This window comes from Ixodes scapularis, unplaced genomic scaffold (genome assembly GCF_016920785.2).
Source record: "Ixodes scapularis isolate PalLabHiFi unplaced genomic scaffold, ASM1692078v2 PGA_scaffold8__174_contigs__length_109621045, whole genome shotgun sequence".
NCBI classification, from domain to species: Eukaryota; Metazoa; Arthropoda; class Arachnida; order Ixodida; family Ixodidae; genus Ixodes; species Ixodes scapularis.
The window spans coordinates 91,425,601-91,437,179 of NW_024609883.1; the positions used below are offsets into that span (position 1 = coordinate 91,425,601).

The window sequence follows — 11,579 nt, forward strand, 5'->3', positions numbered from 1 at the left end:
GCTTACGCGGCTCCTTGGTTGGTTGGCCCTATCAAACTACAGCTTTAAAAAAAAAAAAAAAAGCCCTTTTGAAAATTCTTATTTGTATGAAAAATTTCTTTGTCCAATAAACTCATATGAATCATACAAGATATATAAGAACATATAAGAACCGTATAAGAACCATATTAGAGATATATAAACTATTAGAGATGTATGAGAACAGACAAGCACCATATAAGAAACTAGTGGGAAATTTCTTATAAGTTTCTTATGGGGTTCTTATATATCTTATATAATTCTGATATAGTTCTCATATAATTCTTATATGGTTCTTATATGTCCTTATATGTTCTTATATATCTTGTATGATTCATATGTGTTTATTGTACACAATAAATTTCTCATACAAATGATTTTTTTTACTAGGAAAGAAAAAAGAAAAAAGCCTACTCGAGCAGATACAACATATGCGCGCTGTGTACGCGGCTGTACGTGGCCCTATAATAACCTTCCTTCGAAACGGCAAAGTTCGCATGAGCGTGAACCTCTCAACCACTGTCGGGGTGCAGCACATGCGGATGGGCCCAATCAGAATCCTAACAAAAACGCGAGAGTGCTATATTTAGGTTTAAGGACAGCGAGAAGATAAGTCAATATAATTTTCATCGGAATTCAAGTATAATATTTGTCTTACCATAATTCAGGTAGTCTTTTTCGAGAGTTATTTAGTCTCCTAAATTAGGTTTTGAATATATTACGTTTGTTGTGCGTGTGCTCGCACCTTTTCTATCATTTTATTGTCTACCGCGTTGAAAAAAGCGGCCTCACGGACTTATTGTTGCGGCTGAATAATTTAAACAAGATGATCAGATGACACAAAAAACTATAGGCACCTTTCGTATGACCATTAAACTTTATATAACAAACGAACTAAACATGACGACCCTGAAACTGTTCAAAAATCCACAGATAATAGTGAAAAAAAGAAGGAAATGTATTTCGCAGGGAATGAAAGGCTGTCCAATCATTGTCACAACACTGTGTGGCTCTCGAACTAATAAGAACTTTATTCTATCTTTTTCTTCAACGTAATTGTAATGCGATATTTCGGTGGAGTGATAATTGTTTTTGTCACTACTAAAATTTAAGGATATACCTTGTACGTCTAAGGGAATATAACCTGGACTTCTAAGTACTGCCAACTTCTAAGCATTTCCACAGTAATTTGCACAAGGCTGACTTATTGGCGATATTTTCTTTTTTAATGTCTTATAGACACCTCTAGCTTGAGAAACAAACGGTGTGAGAAATTTTGAGCATCTTAGTATCGATGCGCAGTCAACGAAATTGTAGAATTAGCCAAAAAGAAAGACGAATAACAAGTCAAGTTTCTAAAACTTTCCCTGACCACAGATCTCTCGTAATAGGCGGCTTCCAATATCTTCGCACATTTTGTTTTAGACATCGCTTGACTAGCTGTACCTTTGTCATATTTCACTTTAAATTAGAAGAGTTCTACGTTTAATGGAGCCTAAAATAGCAACAAGATATCGTATACACCCCCGTTCATGGCACAGATGTTGACAAACAACAGCTCTTTAATACCATCTTCAATCGTACTCTAGCTCTTGGATCCTTTCTTGAGTTCGTTTGAGAGAGAACTTGTGCAACAGCTTGTGTTTCATTCACGTATTTTGAATGCACCATGCCGTTCGGCCTTGAGACGCGAAAGTCCAATCGAGCTTCGGACTTACCGACCGCCGCCTTCTTCAGACCGAGATGAAGATTGACGTTCGAGCTACTTTCGCGACGGCAGCCTCTGGGGTGGAGCGATACCAGTGATAGCCTTTGGAGCTAGCGAGGGCGTTATCGCGCCTTCCGCACCTCTTAAGGCGATGATTATCTCGGACCTCTACTGAATTCTAACGCTCTGGCGAGCCGCTAGGAAGGCTAGAAAGAAGGGATACCGGGAATGATTGAGAAACACTAGTTTTTTTTTACGACCTCGTCTCTATTGCGTAGGTAGAAACACTATTATCAGCTGTGATATCTGCCGCCATGCTAGGTACTCAAACGACCAAATGCTTTATATAGCGCTCTGGCGCTTTATGTCAAGGCTAATCTGATCATCTACGTTTATTAGCTCTGTCATTGGATTTGCGAAAAAAAAACGATTACAGAGAGATGAAGCTAGAATATGTTTTTAGTCTACTCCATTGTGCAGTTTAGAAGCTTGTATGATAACAATAAGCCCTGCAGTTTAAGCGCTAAATGTCCCTATGTATCAAATCGCTAAGCCTCCCTATTTATCTAAAAAACGACATTTCATTCTTTTATTCACAGATGCATCTTGTTCTATTTAGAGCAGAGCTGATATAAAATAACATAGTCAGCCAAAATATAGATGTTGTGGAATATGACCAAGTGAGGAACAGCGATAAAGAAAGGCTGGTGAAACCATTATCATCCTGATCATTGACCTTATTGATGAACGCCTATGTTCATAACGATCATTCTCGAATATTACAACTTTTCCCATGTAGGAAATAAGTTGCCTATTATTAACAAGTTTTCATCCTAACGTACTCTCAGCGATAAGTCACCCACGATAGTGAACGGACAACTTCAAGAGTATGTCACACCCCCCCCCCCTTTCCCCCTTCCTGTTTCTCAAGATGTGACGAATATGTAAGTGTAGCCAACGAATGACACTCTGGTAAACTTCGTCTGCAAACTCGTGCTGAAACAAAAAGGAGAGCACTCGATTAAAACATAAAACATAACCATACCTTTGGAAGCCGCATGCACCAGCTCTTCTTTGCAGCAAGAGCAGATCAGGAAATTCTAAAAGAAACCGCCCTTGTACCCACTTCCTCTTGGGGCCCCCCTGGGAGCCCCTTCGCAATATCCGGCAAAAAGTTGTTTCCGCAATGTTGGGTCCCGATAAACGAGCTGACAGGCGCGGCGCTTAGACTCGTAGGTCCCCATCATGCTCCTTTAGAGAGGTTTCTTCCTCAAGTGAGGTGGATGAAAACTGTATGAGATCAAAACAACAAAAAACGCGTGATATAATCAACGGTTTTCAGATTGTGCGGCGTTGACGCAGGCAGTGTAGTATACAAGGAACGTTATGGCTATAGTCACTGACTGATAGAAACACTTGATAGAAACACAAAATCTTGACGGGCCTTACACGAAAAGCAAATTTTCTTGGCCATACTTCGGCCGCTCTTCTTGTAGAGCATAAGTCTAAAGAATAAAACTGGTGCGCGTAGACCATATTGAACGGTAGTTTTACCAAATGATTATTCTTTGATTAAATAAACCATCATTTGCTTGCAGTATACAGGACAGCCCACTGCTTCTATCCCTATACATCCAAGACGGGAAAATTGAGGACGCAAAACTGTATAGCAGAGTGACATTTTTTTTACGAATCGAAAGGAGTTGAAGCATTTTCAGGGTTCATCACGATCAACGAGGATGCTCAAACTAATTACTATTTTCTTCATACTAAAATACACGTTCTTGCACAGATCGTCCAGGTGAGTGCTATATGACTTTACATTGTGACCAGATTGCATGCTTGAGCAAGCCGAATTTAGCACCCGATTAAAGCTGCTCAAGTGTGACAGATTCCCTCGACAGCCATTTTATATAGTCGATTGTCTCAAACGTTTACACCGTCTTATACTCGAGAACAGTAAAAGAAGGCGTGATTGTAATCGGCAGTGCCATGGGTTCAAACTTGCAAAATCGAGGTGACCAATTGAATCTATACTGCTCTGATATGAAAATGAATCAGTGCGTATACACTCCAAAGAAAGTCGGTGAGTTCACTTTCCTGCTGCACCCGAAGGCAGTCAATCAGTGTCAGTAACAGAAGTATCTCAGATTATAATGAAACTTGTAATACGATTAGATCTGAAAAATGTAGTGGTCGCAGGGTCAATTAGCAAGTAAAATGTCATGGGCATATTATTATTTTTTCTGCTAAGCTTATTCGGAGCTTCGTCATTCGCTGGTATTTATTGTTCGCCTTGATCTTTTTTCTTGGTTCTGATGAGAATTCAGCTCATACACTTTCTGTAAGCCTGCATGGCCCGGATGCTACGTCGCGACGAAGCTCGAAGATTCCCACAAGGTATATTCTCTTTAAATGTTAACGCTCCACTCTAATGGATTGTAGATCAGGCAACTGTACATGTCGTCAAAACCAGGTAGACAGTTTTTCTTGGGAAAGCGCGACAAACTGCTAATGAATATAAAAACACCTTGTTTATTTGAAGCTGACAGTTCTGACCCATTTCTCCAACCTACTCTGATTCATTTTGATAACATATTGCTTGTAAATATGACTAAACAATAATGTTTAATTGCAGATAGTAAGAAAACCGCCCCCTCTAATTCTATGGCTGTCAGCAGGCCTGGGATCATCATCTTTGATGGCACAGTTTGTGTACAATGGGCCTGTCGCCATCGACGCTACTGGACGCACCGGGGAAAGATCGAATTCTCTGGCTAATTTTGCTGACGCAATCTACTTGGACCAGCCAGCGAGAACAGGATTCAGTTTCTAAGCAAATGAGAACGGGCCTTCACAAAGTATAGAATAAATGTCAGCCAATATTATGACTTTCCTGCAGCAGTACCTTATAATACTCAGCGAGTACAATGGCCGTGAATTCAGCGAGTACAATGGTGAGTACGTCACTTAGTTTTTTTTTTATTATTATAGAACTCACACACGCGCTTAGACAGTGTGAATACAACCTTATATGAAGTGGATATGATCGTCAGCTAAAATACTTGTTAGTCGGTGGAGAATGCATGCTCTAAAGATTATAATAGACATAGGTTGTGTAAATGCACTAAAAGCCTTATCACAGCTTCTAATATATCTGCCATGAAATGAATTGTTAAAACATCTATGCTTCGATTATTCTCCACGAGCATTGATTTTAGCGGTGCGAAACCTCGGGTGTATTATTCTCGGACGTGACATCCCAGTTAGCATATTTTTTTGGGGGGGGCCAAACATTGATCTTTGGCTGGGAATTTAGGGCCTTAACAAGTCTGAAGAAGAGAAGGTAAAGCCAAACAACCTTTTTTGGCAAGAGTTTGGGTATCTTGATCGTAAAACACCAAACAAAATGGCAAACATAGGTTTCACTGCTGTTAGTTTGGTTGTCATCTAGCATCTTTGAGCCAAAACCGCCGAACAAGTGCCAGGGTAAGACTTCACATTTGGTTGTTTAGTTGTTTCGTGACCCCTTTTGGCGTAAGATGCCAAACAAGTGCTAGATCTAGGAGTTATTGCTGGTTCTTCGGTTCATACGTGGCAGCTTTGGCTAAAGTATGACACTTTGACGATTATAAATCGAGCCCCCCACCCCCCCCAAAAAAAAGCCATGGGCAGATCAACGAAACGTAGTCTTGCACTAATTATTGCTCTGAAGCAAAACTCTATTAGACTCATGTTAGGCCTCTAGGAGTGCCAAATTTGTGACAATTCGGGCGTTTCACTGGCGTGCAACTTGGGATGAGCTGGATATCCAAACTTTCTGAGGTACTGGCCAAGCAATATAAGCTATTGGAACGAGGCACCCCTTCTGTATCATTCCATTAGCCTCATTTCACCTACTAAACCCTTTTTCCCTACACAGGACAGACGAGTTTACGCAGGAGCAGAACTACTATAAACGTCTTCATTCACCCACGCGTTTATCTATTTCGGTTTCCAGTGTGGCAACGTTATTAAACCACTCAGTTGGGAAACTGCCATAGAGACTGCTTCGAAAAAGTAACCCCGATTTGTCCTCGAGCATCGAGCTAATGACGAACACAACGCCACCATTTCTCCCGCAGCAGCCATTCGGGGAACCGCACGTTACTTCCATTTTGGCTTTGATCGGCCGTTCTGGCGCCGAAACAGATACAGGGATGCCACCCCCGTCTCCCAGCGGACGCGCCGCGTCATACTACCGAAGTTAAAATGCATCTAGGTCGGGACGCGCTACCTGAAAGCACCGCTGAGGTATGGTTGTATAAAAACAATATTAATTGTGCCGTGGAACCTTGCAAACTAAAGATTTTAAAAACATTACGCGCCCCTCATTTTGTACTAAACTCTAATGAATTTTATACAAAAAGAGTCTTTTCCGTTTGTTTTTACGCAAAAACAGGCTTTTTAAAAGCTCAAGGTGGCCACAGTACAGACAAATGATAAAGAGTGGCGCTGTCGTCGTATTTTGCTTGGTCTCGATGGACGCCAGCGGCCCAGGTTTCGACGGAAAGTTTCCCAACTGAGTGTTTTAGTAACATTGGCTAGAGGTCACAACCAGATGCTAAAGTTACAACCCCAACGGACACCTAATTAGAAAGTTATCAGTGATTTTCTGAAAATTTCAATGGGAAAATCGCGGCCGACGGAGTTTTCGAATACATGGAGCTCTATGGCACAGGAAACCAAAAAACAAGCGAAAATGGGCTCCATGTTCTCGTTGAAATTTTCAGAAAATCACTTATAGTTTTTGAGTAAGATATCGAATCGGGCTGAAACTTTGGCATCTGGTTGTGACCTCTAGGGTCACCTTTGGGCGCAGAACGAGCGTTCGGCGTTGCCTAGTTTATTTTTGCGGTGAAACAAACCCTGTAATTTTTTTTTTGTGACACCCTCTATATATATTTTAATTCTCTACGCAAAAGGGGGAGGTAGTAACGCTTAGCAAGAAGCCGGCCATTTTTTTTTTTTTTTAAATAGGAACGTTTTTAAGGTCAAATCGAGTATAGAAGACATTAGAGATTTTCCGTTTTTGAGTCGGTTGGCTTTCGATCAACAGTATCCATCTCCCTTCTAACTTTAGTTGTAGACAATCTTGTTAGACTTTGTTGTTTTGTTTTATGGCCTAAACGTTCGTGGCCGCGCTCAGAGGGATATGCAGCGAGGGTGATTATTTTTTGATCCCTACAACACTAATAATGATTTTGGTGTTTTATTCAAATTCCCGATTCCCCTCATATTTTTTTTCATTCGCGCACACATTAGTGATTATTATGCAATCCCCAATATGTAATAATTGAGCTGCCCATCAAGCTTCTGGAAGTGATTTGTCTTTAAATAGTATGTTAGACGTTGCATGAAGTACTTACTGTCTTACATGTGTTGCTTTCTTTGTTCATGCAGCAACCCAAGCCATGCATCTTGCGTACGCTCTTCATAACAACCTAAAGTTTTCTTTAAATCTGGCTGGAGTGATCAGGGGCGTGAGATTTTTTGGGGTCAAGCCTTGCAGGTATTAAACCATAGTGATATTCTTACCAATGGGGCAGTGTCGAATAAATCAGCAAAGCATCAGCTTGAGGAAACCTGCAAAAAAACTGCAGAAGTTCGTATTGACGACAATCATATACGAACACAGCCAAGATCAAGCAAAGCCATTTATAACTCGAAACCAAAATCTGATACACCTTTAAACGAAATTCTCGCAGCCCCAGTCAGGGGTGCAATCACATTGCCAGAGAGAATTCGTTTGTACTACGTCACCGTTAACTCCACCGATATGAGAAGAAAATTGCACATCGGTGATTCTTCCCCACTCCAAGACGCCGAAGAACTCGTCTTTGCAAAGTTTGAAACAGATGGCCCCTCAACATATTTGTCGTGTTTAGTCGAGAACGTGATGAAGAGACACAATGTGCTATTTTACTTTTCTCTGTTTGGCACCCATTGCAGTACGACTGAAACTGAAGGAAAGCTTCTCTATTCAACGTTAAGAAAATCAGATAAGTTCGTGGAAAGGCTAAACATGATCATAAACTAGACCGGCGATGATGTGCACAGAATCGACGTGGGCAACGCCACTTGCGTCCTGATTAACCGGACAGTTTGTCTCTCTGAACAAGCCTGACGTTGTTTATGAACTCATCAAAGAATTTGCTACCGAAACCAAGGCGAAGCCTTCCAAAGTGAAACAGATACATATAAATGACGTTTTCGAATGAATAACCCGCATACACGCTAATAAGCCTAGTGCGTCTGTGTTTTTTTCAGAAAACATAGACGTAGACATACCACATGGCGCCCCACGTGGGGCGCCATGTGGTAGGGTTGCCTTGCTGCATGCCCATCCGGGAAGAACAACACGGAGCCGGGGTTTCCAAAACGAGAAACTACATTTATTAAAGTAACAGGAATGGATTGTTAGTATCAAGGTCAAAGTAAAACATTGCCGGAGCGTTCGAACTGCACGCCTCCGTGGCCACGGTCCGTCCCTTCATCTCTGTGAGCGTGTGCCTTCTTTTATAGGCTTTTGTGCTTTTCTATACGTGCGCTATTGCGCGCCTCCGCCGTTGTCCAGTTTGGGCATTCGGCAGCGGCCTCCGGCCGTGGTGGGAGACTTGCTCCCACAACATAACAACACTTTTGCTGCTTAGCATAGGCTTTAGGTAAATCTCGCTGTGGATATATACAAATAATACATATTTGCAACATCGCGAACAAATACTTTAATGAGTCATTTGGAACAACGTACAATATTTTCTAAGGTGTAGAAATATGCTTCAGATGACCGGTTTTATAGGCTGGACAGACCTTCAAGAACAACTCCAGTCAATATTTTCGCATTTGGGATTACGATTGTTTTTAGGTCAATCAGTGTCCCTGAATTACAAGAATTTTTTTCTCAATATTGTGTGTATTTTTATAAATATCATGGTTAAAAGTTTGGTTTCTCCTTATGGAATAAGGTTGCTATTATATAAGTCCCTATTTTACTCACAAAGTAATTACGAGCATTTAATTTGGCAAACAATCACTAATACGAATCTACAAAAGATATTTTTATTACAAGCAACAAATACACTACGAAGCATTTGCAATGTTTCACCGGAATTTCCGACGGAAAAATTATTTAGCCGGCTATATGTAGTAAAAAGGTTTCACTTGCATCGATACCGCTTGTGTGGTAAATATAGTAAAGCTGAAATGAGTATGAATGTACGACAGTTTACCAGCTTAGCTGACTTAAAAGAAAAAGTATATGCATATCCAACGAGTCACAAAACCTTGGAAAGTCCCATTTTTTAGAGCTCATTACAGCATTCAAACCATGGCGTTTTACCCCCCCCCCCCCCCCCCCCCCCCCCAACCACTCTCAACTATTTTTGTGCTCAACGCATAGACTCATGGAGCTGGATAATATGTCTGCCCCCAGGTAACTTAAGGAACATAATAATTCTTAGCCAAACCGATCAAATTTTAGTGGCATGTTTATGTGTTCATTTTTCGTTATATCAATACTACAGCTACTGTGACTTTTCTGTTTTTTTTAACATATTGTTGATGTATATGATTTTTCTGTAAACGTTTTCCGCTGTTTTTATACTTCTGAGAGCACAGGACCAGTGAAGCTATTTTAACAGCCACTGTTAACTCGCCAAATGTTTGCAGGACAGCTGACACACTAAAGGCAAACTGCGCAAAACGAAACAAAGGTCACTATCTACCGATTGCACGTCGAGAGCGTAACTGAAATAGATTTCCTGACGACAAAGCATGCTGACCTAGAGTAACACAAGGCAATTATTTCCACGAACGAAATTCTGTTCAAACTTCAACCGCATGCTGACCTAGAGTAACACAAAGCAATTATTTCCATCCGTTTTTTTGATTATATTTTTACTTAGTGCGTTCCTTAACAACATAGTCGTACATCGACGCGCAGATGGCGTCGAAAGAGATTTGTACCTTTTATGTTTTCTTTTCAAACACAGATGATTCTTCCCTATAGCCGGTGTGGGTATAGAGGATAATCATCTATGTTTGAACATAAGGTACGAATAAAAATTGGGCTGTGTTTCTGTTGGGCCTGGGTGTAGACTACGGCGAAATGCAATATCATCGCTTGTGCTCTGTAAAGGCTACACTTTGTACTTTAAATTCCATTTAATCATTCGGCTGGTAACTAAGTATCACAAGACCGCGTCAAATTGGCGCCGTATTTCATGCCGTATAGAATCTTTTGTGGGCTCTTCCTTTCCTTTGACGATATTTCGTCGCAGTAGAACGAGCACAATTGCTGGGTTGGCGGCGCCATCCAACGTTACTAGATTAGCAGAGTTACGAAACTGCCCCTTGACCAGGGTGTAAGATAGACAGTTGGGGAAACGAGAGCCAAATGAGCGACCGTACTGTGTCCCCTTCGGGTTTCTCTTTTTCTGTGGCGCCATCTATGTGGAGCACCGCGAACTATCACTCCGGGTGGGCCACCGGTGGCGACCGGCTAAACTGACGGAGATGATTTCTCAAAGATTTTCAATGAAGGACTGTCGTGCTCTCGGTTTATTTTGCGCACTCTCCCATAGAGTTCCATGCAAATCCTATTCCAATTTTTTTTCCTCTCGCCGCAGCGCCATCTGTCGCAGATCCGGGGTACCCAAAGCAGACGAGTACACAATCCGGTCACGGCGCTGCGGTAGGCTTCTATGGGCCGTTTCCCCATTTGTCTATCTTACACCCTGCCCTTGACGCTGCTTGCACGAACAGTGCTTTCCCTCTCCCCCCACAGCCCGCGTCCCGTCGTTCGACGCGCCACATTTTCTGGTGGAAGTCTGGTATGGTAACTGCTGTGTATTCTGTGAACGGCATATCATTCGAAGCACAGAGTTTAGATGGCGTTTCACTGGTACTCTATGGAACGCGCAGTTTCGAAACGAAAATTTAGATGGCGCTTTAAACAACGGGAGGCGGAGGGAGGGGAGTTAGGGGACTCCGCGGGAGTTCCATCACTGACCTAATCTACAGGATGTTTGCGCCATCCGGAGTGTGATGACATTCCATGAAGGTTAGGCGCCCCAAAACGCGTCTCCGACTGGTGTGTTTATAACGCCCTAAAATGCGGTCCCTAAATTTCAGCTTGATGATGTCATATAAGTGTCACCTCGGCTATGCTCTAAATATTACCCAAGTAACCTGTCTCCTACATCAGCGGCAAATACCACGTGACATCGCGAGTAAACGATCCGCGACTCGATTTTGGAACGGCGGGGATTATCACATGAATGTTATGCACGGATTGGCTTCGCCTTGGGCTACGGCAATAAAACAACAACATAGCAGTCACAGCAAAAAATAGCAGACGATCACTTTTGTTCATGAAAGAAGCACTCGAAAAGGCGGAAATATTTACCGCTAGAACGATTTTCTTTTTCTTTTTGTTTGTTTTAGCGTTAACGTGGACAGGAAAATCCTAGAGAGTTTTACAACGAAAAATAGGAAAAGGAGTATTTCATGGGAAAACTTAAAGCAATATCTTGAGCTCTAATCAAAAAATTTTTCGGGGCATGTTGCATTGGCCCACCTTCCAACGGTGTTTTCAAGCTTATAGCAGTTATTATGTATAAAAAAGGTAAAAATTATTCACTCAGATCGGAGTGAATGTCGTACTGACTCCCATCTCATTCAGCAAGCTGCTTGGGACGTAAAATATAGAAAGGCAAGGTAAAACAACCATCGGTCGTCATATTTTAGTAAATGATGTTTTGCATGTGGGCTTTATTTATTTCGTCAGATTTTATATAATGCAGGGTGACCCTCC

At 41.6% G+C, this 11,579-nt stretch overlaps 1 pseudogene; it reads left to right on the forward strand.

Moving 5' to 3' along the window:
* Nucleotides 1-2,398: 2,398 nt before the first annotated feature.
* On the forward strand, nt 2,399-7,986 carry LOC115310903 (annotated as a pseudogene).
* The last annotated feature ends 3,593 nt before the right edge of the window (nt 7,987-11,579 follow it).